This window comes from Balaenoptera borealis (genome assembly GCF_965194805.1).
Source record: "Balaenoptera borealis genome assembly, chromosome: 9".
Taxonomy (NCBI): domain Eukaryota; kingdom Metazoa; phylum Chordata; class Mammalia; order Artiodactyla; family Balaenopteridae; genus Balaenoptera; species Balaenoptera borealis.
In genome coordinates, this window is record NC_138873.1 from 83,970,036 (window position 1) to 83,982,351 (window position 12,316).

A 12,316-nucleotide genomic window follows, 5' to 3' on the forward strand; every position below is an offset into this window, starting at 1 on the left:
TTCACATGTGTTTGTATCTCTCTGTTAACCTCAATATGGTAATGTATCCAATCCTCACACCTTTCCATTTGGTGAACCATAAGTTTTTTTAATGAATCTATGATAGTGTTTCTCTGTGGAAATATCTTTGTTTGTATCATTTTTTAGGTAACACCTATATGTGATATGATAGGATATGTGTCTTTCGCTTTCTCACTTACTCCAAGTTGCGTGATTACTTCTAGACTCATCTATGGTGCTGCAAATGGCATTGTTTCATTTTTTCACTAGCTCTTATTCCATCTGTACAGGTAGCAGTACTTCTTTGTCCACCCATCTGTCGGTGGACTTTTTGGTTACTTCCATATCTTGGCTATTGTAATACTATGCAATGTAGATTTGCGTGCCTGTGTCCTTCCAATTCTCTCTTCTTCGTTTATAGGTCTAGGCATAGGTCTGCTAGATCATATGGTAGCTCAATGGTTACCTTTTAAAGGCACCTCTATTCTGTTCTCCTTAGTGGCTCTTTCCAGGTTATGTCCCACTTAAAGTGGAGGGTATGTATTTCTTCCCAGCACCTTCAGCATTTATTCTTTGTAGTTTTTGCTGATGGTTATTCTGAGTGGTGTGAGCTGATACCTCTTTGTGGTTGAATTTGCATGTGTCTCATAATGTGTTGAAATTGAGCTTTAAGACATGTCCTTTTAATTTTTCCAGCTGTGATTAGAGCTTATTTCTTCAAAGTGTTTTCTTAAAGGATGTGTCACCATTTGAAATAGTTTGGCCATTATCTCCCTCAAGACATTTTGAGGGCAGGTTTCATTTACAGCCCTGAAGTACTTGTTCATATGAAGTGACCATTAGCTCAGGCTTTAAACCTGCTTTTGCAGGTAATGGCCAGAGAGCGGCAGCCTTTCTACGTTCCCCATGCTGGTACTAGGGAAACAGACCTACCGGCCAGTGGTGTTCTTCGGTTATAAATTAGAGTGCAATGTGCCCGGATAAACCCACAAATGTTGATGTCTCCTTGCTTTTGTTTGTTTTTAATTTAATTTATATTTATTATTAGAGTAATATTCCATTGTGTACGTGGACCACTTCTTCTTGGTGCATTCCTCGGTTGATGGACATTTTCATTGCTTCCAAGTGCTGGCTATGGTAAATATTGCTGGCGTACAGGTTTGCCAGCCTGTGATTTTTGATTCTCATTTTCTCAGGTGATAGGCCAAGCAGTGGTTGTGATTGATTGACTGGTAGCTCAATGTTTCCCTTTTCAAAGCACCTACGTTGTGTTTTCATTAGTGGCTCTTTACATGCCCCCCCTTACAACCGAGGGTACGCATTTCTCCACACTCCCTTCACCGTTTATTTTTGGCAGCATTTTTCCTAATGGCCATTCTGATTGCTGTGAGCTGATAGGTTTTTGTAATATGGGTATGCATGACATTAAAATTATTAAAATTCATCATATTCCTACGCCTTTTTCTTTTCTCTTAATAGAAAAAACCGTACGTACAATAGAGCTCTTGAAATTGACTTCTTCGAAGGTTGCCCTCTTTTGAATTTTTTGGTCGATTTTTGACCCCAGAAATTTTTTGGAGGGCAGGTGTCATTTACAGAACTGCAAGTTGGTGAAAATTTAGTGACCTTTTGCAGTGGGTTCAAAGCTGCTGTTGTGGGAAACGTCCACAAGGAGGTAGCTTTTCTCCATTCCCCAATCTGGGTACTAGGGCAGCAGAGCCTTTCTGGAAGTCATTGTCCTAGGTTATAAATTAGAATGGAATTTGCCAGGAGAAATCCCCATAAGTTTATGTCTCATTACTTCTTCTTGGTTTTTAAAATTTTTTTAATCTGGGTAAAGTTTAGAATATTGTTTGTCCTAGGTGTACACCATCTGGTCCATTTGTACATTATGTATGTCTATTAATGTACAGATCCTCTTCCCATGTAAAATATTACAGTGTTCCATCGACCTCCCTTGCTATATGTTCGGTCTTTTTGATACATGTATATAATATGTATTTGTATATATATAGTAACACTAATCCTCATTTCTCAATTTCCCCCCTCCTTTCCTTTTAGATGAGCATAGTTTGTTTTGTTTTCTAAGCCTGTGAGTGTCTTTCTCTTTGGAAATATGTTCATCTGTGTCAGTTATTAGATAAGGCCATAAGTGATTATATAGGCTATAGGTCTTTTGCTTTCCGACCTACTTCATGTTTTGTGATTATCTCCAGGCTCATCTGTGGTGCCTCAAAGAGCAGCGCTTCAGTGTTTTCCATGGCTAATATTCCATTGTGTACATGGACCACTTCTTCTTGGTGCATTCCTCTGTTGATGGACATTTTCCTTGCTTCCAAGTGTTGCCTATGGTAAATATTGCTGGAGGGCAGGATTGCCAGCCTGTGATTTGTGATTTTCATTTTCTCAGGTGATAGACCCAGCAGTGGTTATGATTGATTGACTGGTATGGTAGCTCAACGTTTACCTTTTCAAGGCACCTCAATTGTGCTTTCATTAGTGGCTCTTACCACGTCCCCCTTAGAATCGAGGGTACGCACTTCTCCACAATCACGTCAGCATTTCTTGTTTGTAGCATTTTTGTTGATGGCCATTCTGACTGGTGTGAGCTGATAGGTGTTTGTAATTTGGGTTTACATATTTGTAAAAATTCCTACAATTCATCATTTTTCCACGCCTTTTTCTTTTCTGTTAAAAGAAAAAAGAACAAAAGTGTGAGTATAATATACCTCTTCAAATTTTCTTTTTGGAAGGTTGCACTCTAGAATTTTTTGGTCGATTTTCGACCTCAGTATTTTTTGGAGGGCGGGTGTCATTTACAGACCTGCAATTGGTGAATATTTAGGGACCTTTTGCAGTGGGTTTAAAGCTGCTGTGGTGGGAAACGGCCACAAGGATGCAGCATTTCTCCATTCCCAAATCTGGGTACTAGGGCAGCACAGCCGTTCTGGAAGTCGTTTGCCTAGGTTGTAAATTTGAATGGAATGTGCCAGGAAAACCCCCCATAAGTTTATGTCTCATTACTCCTAGTTCGTTGTTTTAATTTTTTCAATTGGGGTAATGGTTAGAATGTTGCTTGTCCAAGGTGTACACACTCTGGTTCATCTACATATTCTATATACCTATTTATGTAGAGATCCTCTTCCCCTGTAAATTATTACAGAGTGTTCCCTAAACCTTCCTTGCTATATGGTCGGTCTTTTTGATATATGTATATAATATGTATTTGTATACATATGGTAACGCTAATCTTCATTTATCCATTACCCCCACCTTTCCTTTTAGATAAGCGTAGTTTTTTTTTTTAATAAGTCTGTGATTGACTTTCTCTGTTGAAATATGTTCATTTGTGTCAGTTATTAGATAACGCCTATAAGTGATATCATAGGATATAGGACTTTTGCTTTCCGACTTACCTCATGTTCTGTGATTATCTCCAAGATCATCTATGGTGCCTCAAAGAGCAGTGTTTCATTGTTTTCCATGGCTAGTATTCATTGTGTACATGGACCACTTCTTCTTTATCCTTTCATCTGTTGATGGACATTTTGGTTGCTTCACTGTCTTGGCTATGGTGAATAAGGCTGCAGTGCAGCTTTTGCAGCCCGGGTCTTCTTCATTCTGGTCTTCTCAGGTGAGAGGCCCATTGGTGCGTCTGCTGGATTGAATGGTACCTCAAATTTTCCTTTTCAACGCAGCTCCTTTCTGTTCTCATTATTAGCGTTTAACCCTTTTGCATCTCACCAGCAGCTAGAGGGTACACAGTTCTCTAAAACCTCTTCAGCATTTATTGTTTGTAGACTTTTTGCCAATGGTCAGTCGACTGGTGTGAGTTGAAAACTTTTTGTAGATTAGATTGCATGAGTCTAATACTTCCTGAGGTGGAGCTTTTATCCATTTTCCTTTCTTTAAAAAGAGAGTGAGTAAAACTTACCTCTTCATACTATCTTCTTGAAAATTTGGCCTGTTTTGAATTTTTTGTATCCATTCCCTACCTCAGCACAATTTTGAGGGCAGGTGTCCTTTACAGCCCTGAGTCCTTGTGAATGGTAAGTGACCATTAGCTGTGGGTTAAAAGCTGCTCTTGCGGGAATCGGCCACAAGGCGGCAGCATTTCTCCTTTACCAAATCTGGTTTCTAGGGCAACAGAGCCTTACTGGAAGTGGTGTTCTACGTTGTAAATTAGAATGGAATGTGCGAGGAAAAAGCCCTTTAAGTTTATGTCTCATTACTTCTTGTTGGTATTTTGAACTTAATTTTTATTTCTTATCACAGCAAACTTGATTACAATGTTTTGTTTGTTCTAGGTGTGCAAGATGTGGTTCTTTCACACATATGCATATATCTATTCTTCGGATCCTTTTCCCATGTAGGTTATGACACAATGTTGAGTAGTCTTCTCTTGGTATTGCGTAGGTCTTTGGTGATTATATATTTCACATGTGTTTGTATCTCTCTGTTAACCTCAATATGGTAATGTATCCAATCCTCACACCTTTCCATTTGGTGAACCATAAGTTTTTTTAATGAATCTATGATAGTGTTTCTCTGTGGAAATATCTTTGTTTGTATCATTTTTTAGGTAACACCTATATGTGATATGATAGGATATGTGTCTTTCGCTTTCTCACTTACTCCAAGTTGCGTGATTACTTCTAGACTCATCTATGGTGCTGCAAATGGCATTGTTTCATTTTTTCACTAGCTCTTATTCCATCTGTACAGGTAGCAGTACTTCTTTGTCCACCCATCTGTCGGTGGACTTTTTGGTTACTTCCATATCTTGGCTATTGTAATACTATGCAATGTAGATTTGCGTGCCTGTGTCCTTCCAATTCTCTCTTCTTCGTTTATAGGTCTAGGCATAGGTCTGCTAGATCATATGGTAGCTCAATGGTTACCTTTTAAAGGCACCTCTATTCTGTTCTCCTTAGTGGCTCTTTCCAGGTTATGTCCCACTTAAAGTGGAGGGTATGTATTTCTTCCCAGCACCTTCAGCATTTATTCTTTGTAGTTTTTGCTGATGGTTATTCTGAGTGGTGTGAGCTGATACCTCTTTGTGGTTGAATTTGCATGTGTCTCATAATGTGTTGAAATTGAGCTTTAAGACATGTCCTTTTAATTTTTCCAGCTGTGATTAGAGCTTATTTCTTCAAAGTGTTTTCTTAAAGGATGTGTCACCATTTGAAATAGTTTGGCCATTATCTCCCTCAAGACATTTTGAGGGCAGGTTTCATTTACAGCCCTGAAGTACTTGTTCATATGAAGTGACCATTAGCTCAGGCTTTAAACCTGCTTTTGCAGGTAATGGCCAGAGAGCGGCAGCCTTTCTACGTTCCCCATGCTGGTACTAGGGAAACAGACCTACCGGCCAGTGGTGTTCTTCGGTTATAAATTAGAGTGCAATGTGCCCGGATAAACCCACAAATGTTGATGTCTCCTTGCTTTTGTTTGTTTTTAATTTAATTTATATTTATTATTAGAGTAATATTCCATTGTGTACGTGGACCACTTCTTCTTGGTGCATTCCTCGGTTGATGGACATTTTCATTGCTTCCAAGTGCTGGCTATGGTAAATATTGCTGGCGTACAGGTTTGCCAGCCTGTGATTTTTGATTCTCATTTTCTCAGGTGATAGGCCAAGCAGTGGTTGTGATTGATTGACTGGTAGCTCAATGTTTCCCTTTTCAAAGCACCTACGTTGTGTTTTCATTACTGGCTCTTTACATGCCCCCCCTTACAACCGAGGGTACGCATTTCTCCACACTCCCTTCACCGTTTATTTTTGGCAGCATTTTTCCTAATGGCCATTCTGATTGCTGTGAGCTGATAGGTTTTTGTAATATGGGTATGCATGACATTAAAATTATTAAAATTCATCATATTCCTACGCCTTTTTCTTTTCTCTTAATAGAAAAAACCGTACGTACAATAGAGCTCTTGAAATTGACTTCTTCGAAGGTTGCCCTCTTTTGAATTTTTTGGTCGATTTTTGACCCCAGAAATTTTTTGGAGGGCAGGTGTCATTTACAGAACTGCAAGTTGGTGAAAATTTAGTGACCTTTTGCAGTGGGTTCAAAGCTGCTGTTGTGGGAAACGTCCACAAGGAGGTAGCTTTTCTCCATTCCCCAATCTGGGTACTAGGGCAGCAGAGCCTTTCTGGAAGTCATTGTCCTAGGTTATAAATTAGAATGGAATTTGCCAGGAGAAATCCCCATAAGTTTATGTCTCATTACTTCTTCTTGGTTTTTAAAATTTTTTTAATCTGGGTAAAGTTTAGAATATTGTTTGTCCTAGGTGTACACCATCTGGTCCATTTGTACATTATGTATGTCTATTAATGTACAGATCCTCTTCCCATGTAAAATATTACAGTGTTCCATCGACCTCCCTTGCTATATGTTCGGTCTTTTTGATACATGTATATAATATGTATTTGTATATATATAGTAACACTAATCCTCATTTCTCAATTTCCCCCCTCCTTTCCTTTTAGATGAGCATAGTTTGTTTTGTTTTCTAAGCCTGTGAGTGTCTTTCTCTTTGGAAATATATTCATCTGTGTCAGTTATTAGATAAGGACATAAGTGATTATATAGGCTATAGGTCTTTTGCTTTCCGACCTACTTCATGTTTTGTGATTATCTCCAGGCTCATCTGTGGTGCCTCAAAGAGCAGTGCTTCAGTGTTTTCCATGGCTAATATTCCATTGTGTACATGGACCACTTCTTCTTGGTGCATTCCTCTGTTGATGGACATTTTCCTTGCTTCCAAGTGTTGCCTATGGTAAATATTGCTGGAGGGCAGGATTGCCAGCCTGTGATTTGTGATTTTCATTTTCTCAGGTGATAGACCCAGCAGTGGTTATGATTGATTGACTGGTATGGTAGCTCAACGTTTACCTTTTCAAGGCACCTCAATTGTGCTTTCATTAGTGGCTCTTACCACGTCCCCCTTAGAATCGAGGGTACGCACTTCTCCACAATCACGTCAGCATTTCTTGTTTGTAGCATTTTTGTTGATGGCCATTCTGACTGGTGTGAGCTGATAGGTGTTTGTAATTTGGGTTTACATATTTGTAAAAATTCCTACAATTCATCATTTTTCCACGCCTTTTTCTTTTCTGTTAAAAGAAAAAAGAACAAAAGTGTGAGTATAATATACCTCTTCAAATTTTCTTTTTGGAAGGTTGCACTCTAGAATTTTATGGTCGATTTTCGACCTCAGTATTTTTTGGAGGGCGGGTGTCATTTACAGACCTGCAATTGGTGAATATTTAGTGACCTTTTGCAGTGGGTTTAAAGCTGCTGTGGTGGGAAACGGCCACAAGGATGCAGCATTTCTCCATTCCCAAATCTGGGTACTAGGGCAGCACAGCCGTTCTGGAAGTCGTTTGCCTAGGTTGTAAATTTGAATGGAATGTGCCAGGAAAACCCCCCATAAGTTTATGTCTCATTACTCCTAGTTCGTTGTTTTAATTTTTTCAATTGGGGTAATGGTTAGAATGTTGCTTGTCCAAGGTGTACACACTCTGGTTCATCTACATATTCTATATACCTATTTATGTAGAGATCCTCTTCCCCTGTAAATTATTACAGAGTGTTCCCTAAACCTTCCTTGCTATATGGTCGGTCTTTTTGATATATGTATATAATATGTATTTGTATACATATGGTAACGCTAATCTTCATTTATCCATTACCCCCACCTTTCCTTTTAGATAAGCGTAGTTTTTTTTTTTAATAAGTCTGTGATTGACTTTCTCTGTTGAAATATGTTCATTTGTGTCAGTTATTAGATAACGCCTATAAGTGATATCATAGGATATAGGACTTTTGCTTTCCGACTTACCTCATGTTCTGTGATTATCTCCAAGATCATCTATGGTGCCTCAAAGAGCAGTGTTTCATTGTTTTCCATGGCTAGTATTCATTGTGTACATGGACCACTTCTTCTTTATCCTTTCATCTGTTGATGGACATTTTGGTTGCTTCACTGTCTTGGCTATGGTGAATAAGGCTGCAGTGCAGCTTTTGCAGCCCGGGTCTTCTTCATTCTGGTCTTCTCAGGTGAGAGGCCCATTGGTGCGTCTGCTGGATTGAATGGTACCTCAAATTTTCCTTTTCAACGCAGCTCCTTTCTGTTCTCATTATTAGCGTTTAACCCTTTTGCATCTCACCAGCAGCTAGAGGGTACACAGTTCTCTAAAACCTCTTCAGCATTTATTGTTTGTAGACTTTTTGCCAATGGTCAGTCGACTGGTGTGAGTTGAAAACTTTTTGTAGATTAGATTGCATGAGTCTAATACTTCCTGAGGTGGAGCTTTTATCCATTTTCCTTTCTTTAAAAAGAGAGTGAGTAAAACTTACCTCTTCATACTATCTTCTTGAAAATTTGGCCTGTTTTGAATTTTTTGTATCCATTCCCTACCTCAGCACAATTTTGAGGGCAGGTGTCCTTTACAGCCCTGAGTCCTTGTGAATGGTAAGTGACCATTAGCTGTGGGTTAAAAGCTGCTCTTGCGGGAATCGGCCACAAGGCGGCAGCATTTCTCCTTTACCAAATCTGGTTTCTAGGGCAACAGAGCCTTACTGGAAGTGGTGTTCTACGTTGTAAATTAGAATGGAATGTGCGAGGAAAAAGCCCTTTAAGTTTATGTCTCATTACTTCTTGTTGGTATTTTGAACTTAATTTTTATTTCTTATCACAGCAAACTTGATTACAATGTTTTGTTTGTTCTAGGTGTGCAAGATGTGGTTCTTTCACACATATGCATATATCTATTCTTCGGATCCTTTTCCCATGTAGGTTATGACACAATGTTGAGTAGTCTTCTCTTGGTATTGCGTAGGTCTTTGGTGATTATATATTTCACATGTGTTTGTATCTCTCTGTTAACCTCAATATGGTAATGTATCCAATCCTCACACCTTTCCATTTGGTGAACCATAAGTTTTTTTAATGAATCTATGATAGTGTTTCTCTGTGGAAATATCTTTGTTTGTATCATTTTTTAGGTAACACCTATATGTGATATGATAGGATATGTGTCTTTCGCTTTCTCACTTACTCCAAGTTGCGTGATTACTTCTAGACTCATCTATGGTGCTGCAAATGGCATTGTTTCATTTTTTCACTAGCTCTTATTCCATCTGTACAGGTAGCAGTACTTCTTTGTCCACCCATCTGTCGGTGGACTTTTTGGTTACTTCCATATCTTGGCTATTGTAATACTATGCAATGTAGATTTGCGTGCCTGTGTCCTTCCAATTCTCTCTTCTTCGTTTATAGGTCTAGGCATAGGTCTGCTAGATCATATGGTAGCTCAATGGTTACCTTTTAAAGGCACCTCTATTCTGTTCTCCTTAGTGGCTCTTTCCAGGTTATGTCCCACTTAAAGTGGAGGGTATGTATTTCTTCCCAGCACCTTCAGCATTTATTCTTTGTAGTTTTTGCTGATGGTTATTCTGAGTGGTGTGAGCTGATACCTCTTTGTGGTTGAATTTGCATGTGTCTCATAATGTGTTGAAATTGAGCTTTAAGACATGTCCTTTTAATTTTTCCAGCTGTGATTAGAGCTTATTTCTTCAAAGTGTTTTCTTAAAGGATGTGTCACCATTTGAAATAGTTTGGCCATTATCTCCCTCAAGACATTTTGAGGGCAGGTTTCATTTACAGCCCTGAAGTACTTGTTCATATGAAGTGACCATTAGCTCAGGCTTTAAACCTGCTTTTGCAGGTAATGGCCAGAGAGCGGCAGCCTTTCTACGTTCCCCATGCTGGTACTAGGGAAACAGACCTACCGGCCAGTGGTGTTCTTCGGTTATAAATTAGAGTGCAATGTGCCCGGATAAACCCACAAATGTTGATGTCTCCTTGCTTTTGTTTGTTTTTAATTTAATTTATATTTATTATTAGAGTAATATTCCATTGTGTACGTGGACCACTTCTTCTTGGTGCATTCCTCGGTTGATGGACATTTTCATTGCTTCCAAGTGCTGGCTATGGTAAATATTGCTGGCGTACAGGTTTGCCAGCCTGTGATTTTTGATTCTCATTTTCTCAGGTGATAGGCCAAGCAGTGGTTGTGATTGATTGACTGGTAGCTCAATGTTTCCCTTTTCAAAGCACCTACGTTGTGTTTTCATTACTGGCTCTTTACATGCCCCCCCTTACAACCGAGGGTACGCATTTCTCCACACTCCCTTCACCGTTTATTTTTGGCAGCATTTTTCCTAATGGCCATTCTGATTGCTGTGAGCTGATAGGTTTTTGTAATATGGGTATGCATGACATTAAAATTATTAAAATTCATCATATTCCTACGCCTTTTTCTTTTCTCTTAATAGAAAAAACCGTACGTACAATAGAGCTCTTGAAATTGACTTCTTCGAAGGTTGCCCTCTTTTGAATTTTTTGGTCGATTTTTGACCCCAGAAATTTTTTGGAGGGCAGGTGTCATTTACAGAACTGCAAGTTGGTGAAAATTTAGTGACCTTTTGCAGTGGGTTCAAAGCTGCTGTTGTGGGAAACGTCCACAAGGAGGTAGCTTTTCTCCATTCCCCAATCTGGGTACTAGGGCAGCAGAGCCTTTCTGGAAGTCATTGTCCTAGGTTATAAATTAGAATGGAATTTGCCAGGAGAAATCCCCATAAGTTTATGTCTCATTACTTCTTCTTGGTTTTTAAAATTTTTTTAATCTGGGTAAAGTTTAGAATATTGTTTGTCCTAGGTGTACACCATCTGGTCCATTTGTACATTATGTATGTCTATTAATGTACAGATCCTCTTCCCATGTAAAATATTACAGTGTTCCATCGACCTCCCTTGCTATATGTTCGGTCTTTTTGATACATGTATATAATATGTATTTGTATATATATAGTAACACTAATCCTCATTTCTCAATTTCCCCCCTCCTTTCCTTTTAGATGAGCATAGTTTGTTTTGTTTTCTAAGCCTGTGAGTGTCTTTCTCTTTGGAAATATATTCATCTGTGTCAGTTATTAGATAAGGACATAAGTGATTATATAGGCTATAGGTCTTTTGCTTTCCGACCTACTTCATGTTTTGTGATTATCTCCAGGCTCATCTGTGGTGCCTCAAAGAGCAGTGCTTCAGTGTTTTCCATGGCTAATATTCCATTGTGTACATGGACCACTTCTTCTTGGTGCATTCCTCTGTTGATGGACATTTTCCTTGCTTCCAAGTGTTGCCTATGGTAAATATTGCTGGAGGGCAGGATTGCCAGCCTGTGATTTGTGATTTTCATTTTCTCAGGTGATAGACCCAGCAGTGGTTATGATTGATTGACTGGTATGGTAGCTCAACGTTTACCTTTTCAAGGCACCTCAATTGTGCTTTCATTAGTGGCTCTTACCACGTCCCCCTTAGAATCGAGGGTACGCACTTCTCCACAATCACGTCAGCATTTCTTGTTTGTAGCATTTTTGTTGATGGCCATTCTGACTGGTGTGAGCTGATAGGTGTTTGTAATTTGGGTTTACATATTTGTAAAAATTCCTACAATTCATCATTTTTCCACGCCTTTTTCTTTTCTGTTAAAAGAAAAAAGAACAAAAGTGTGAGTATAATATACCTCTTCAAATTTTCTTTTTGGAAGGTTGCACTCTAGAATTTTATGGTCGATTTTCGACCTCAGTATTTTTTGGAGGGCGGGTGTCATTTACAGACCTGCAATTGGTGAATATTTAGTGACCTTTTGCAGTGGGTTTAAAGCTGCTGTGGTGGGAAACGGCCACAAGGATGCAGCATTTCTCCATTCCCAAATCTGGGTACTAGGGCAGCAGAGCCGTTCTGGAAGTCGTTTGCCTAGGTTGTAAATTTGAATGGAATGTGCCAGGAAACCCCCCCATAAGTTTATGTCTCATTACTCCTAGTTCGTTGTTTTAATTTTTTCAATTGGGGTAATGGTTAGAATGTTGCTTGTCCAAGGTGTACACACTCTGGTTCATCTACATATTCTATATACCTATTTATGTAGAGATCCTCTTCCCCTGTAAATTATTACAGAGTGTTTCCTAAACCTTCCTTGCTATATGGTCGGTCTTTTTGATATATGTATATAATATGTATTTGTATACATATGGTAACGCTAATCTTCATTTATCCATTACCCCCACCTTTCCTTTTAGATAAGCGTAGTTTTTTTTTTAATAAGTCTGTGATTGACTTTCTCTGTTGAAATATGTTCATTTGTGTCAGTTATTAGATAACGCCTATAAGTGATATCATAGGATATAGGACTTTTGCTTTCCGACTTACCTCATGTTCTGTGATTATCTCCAAGATCATC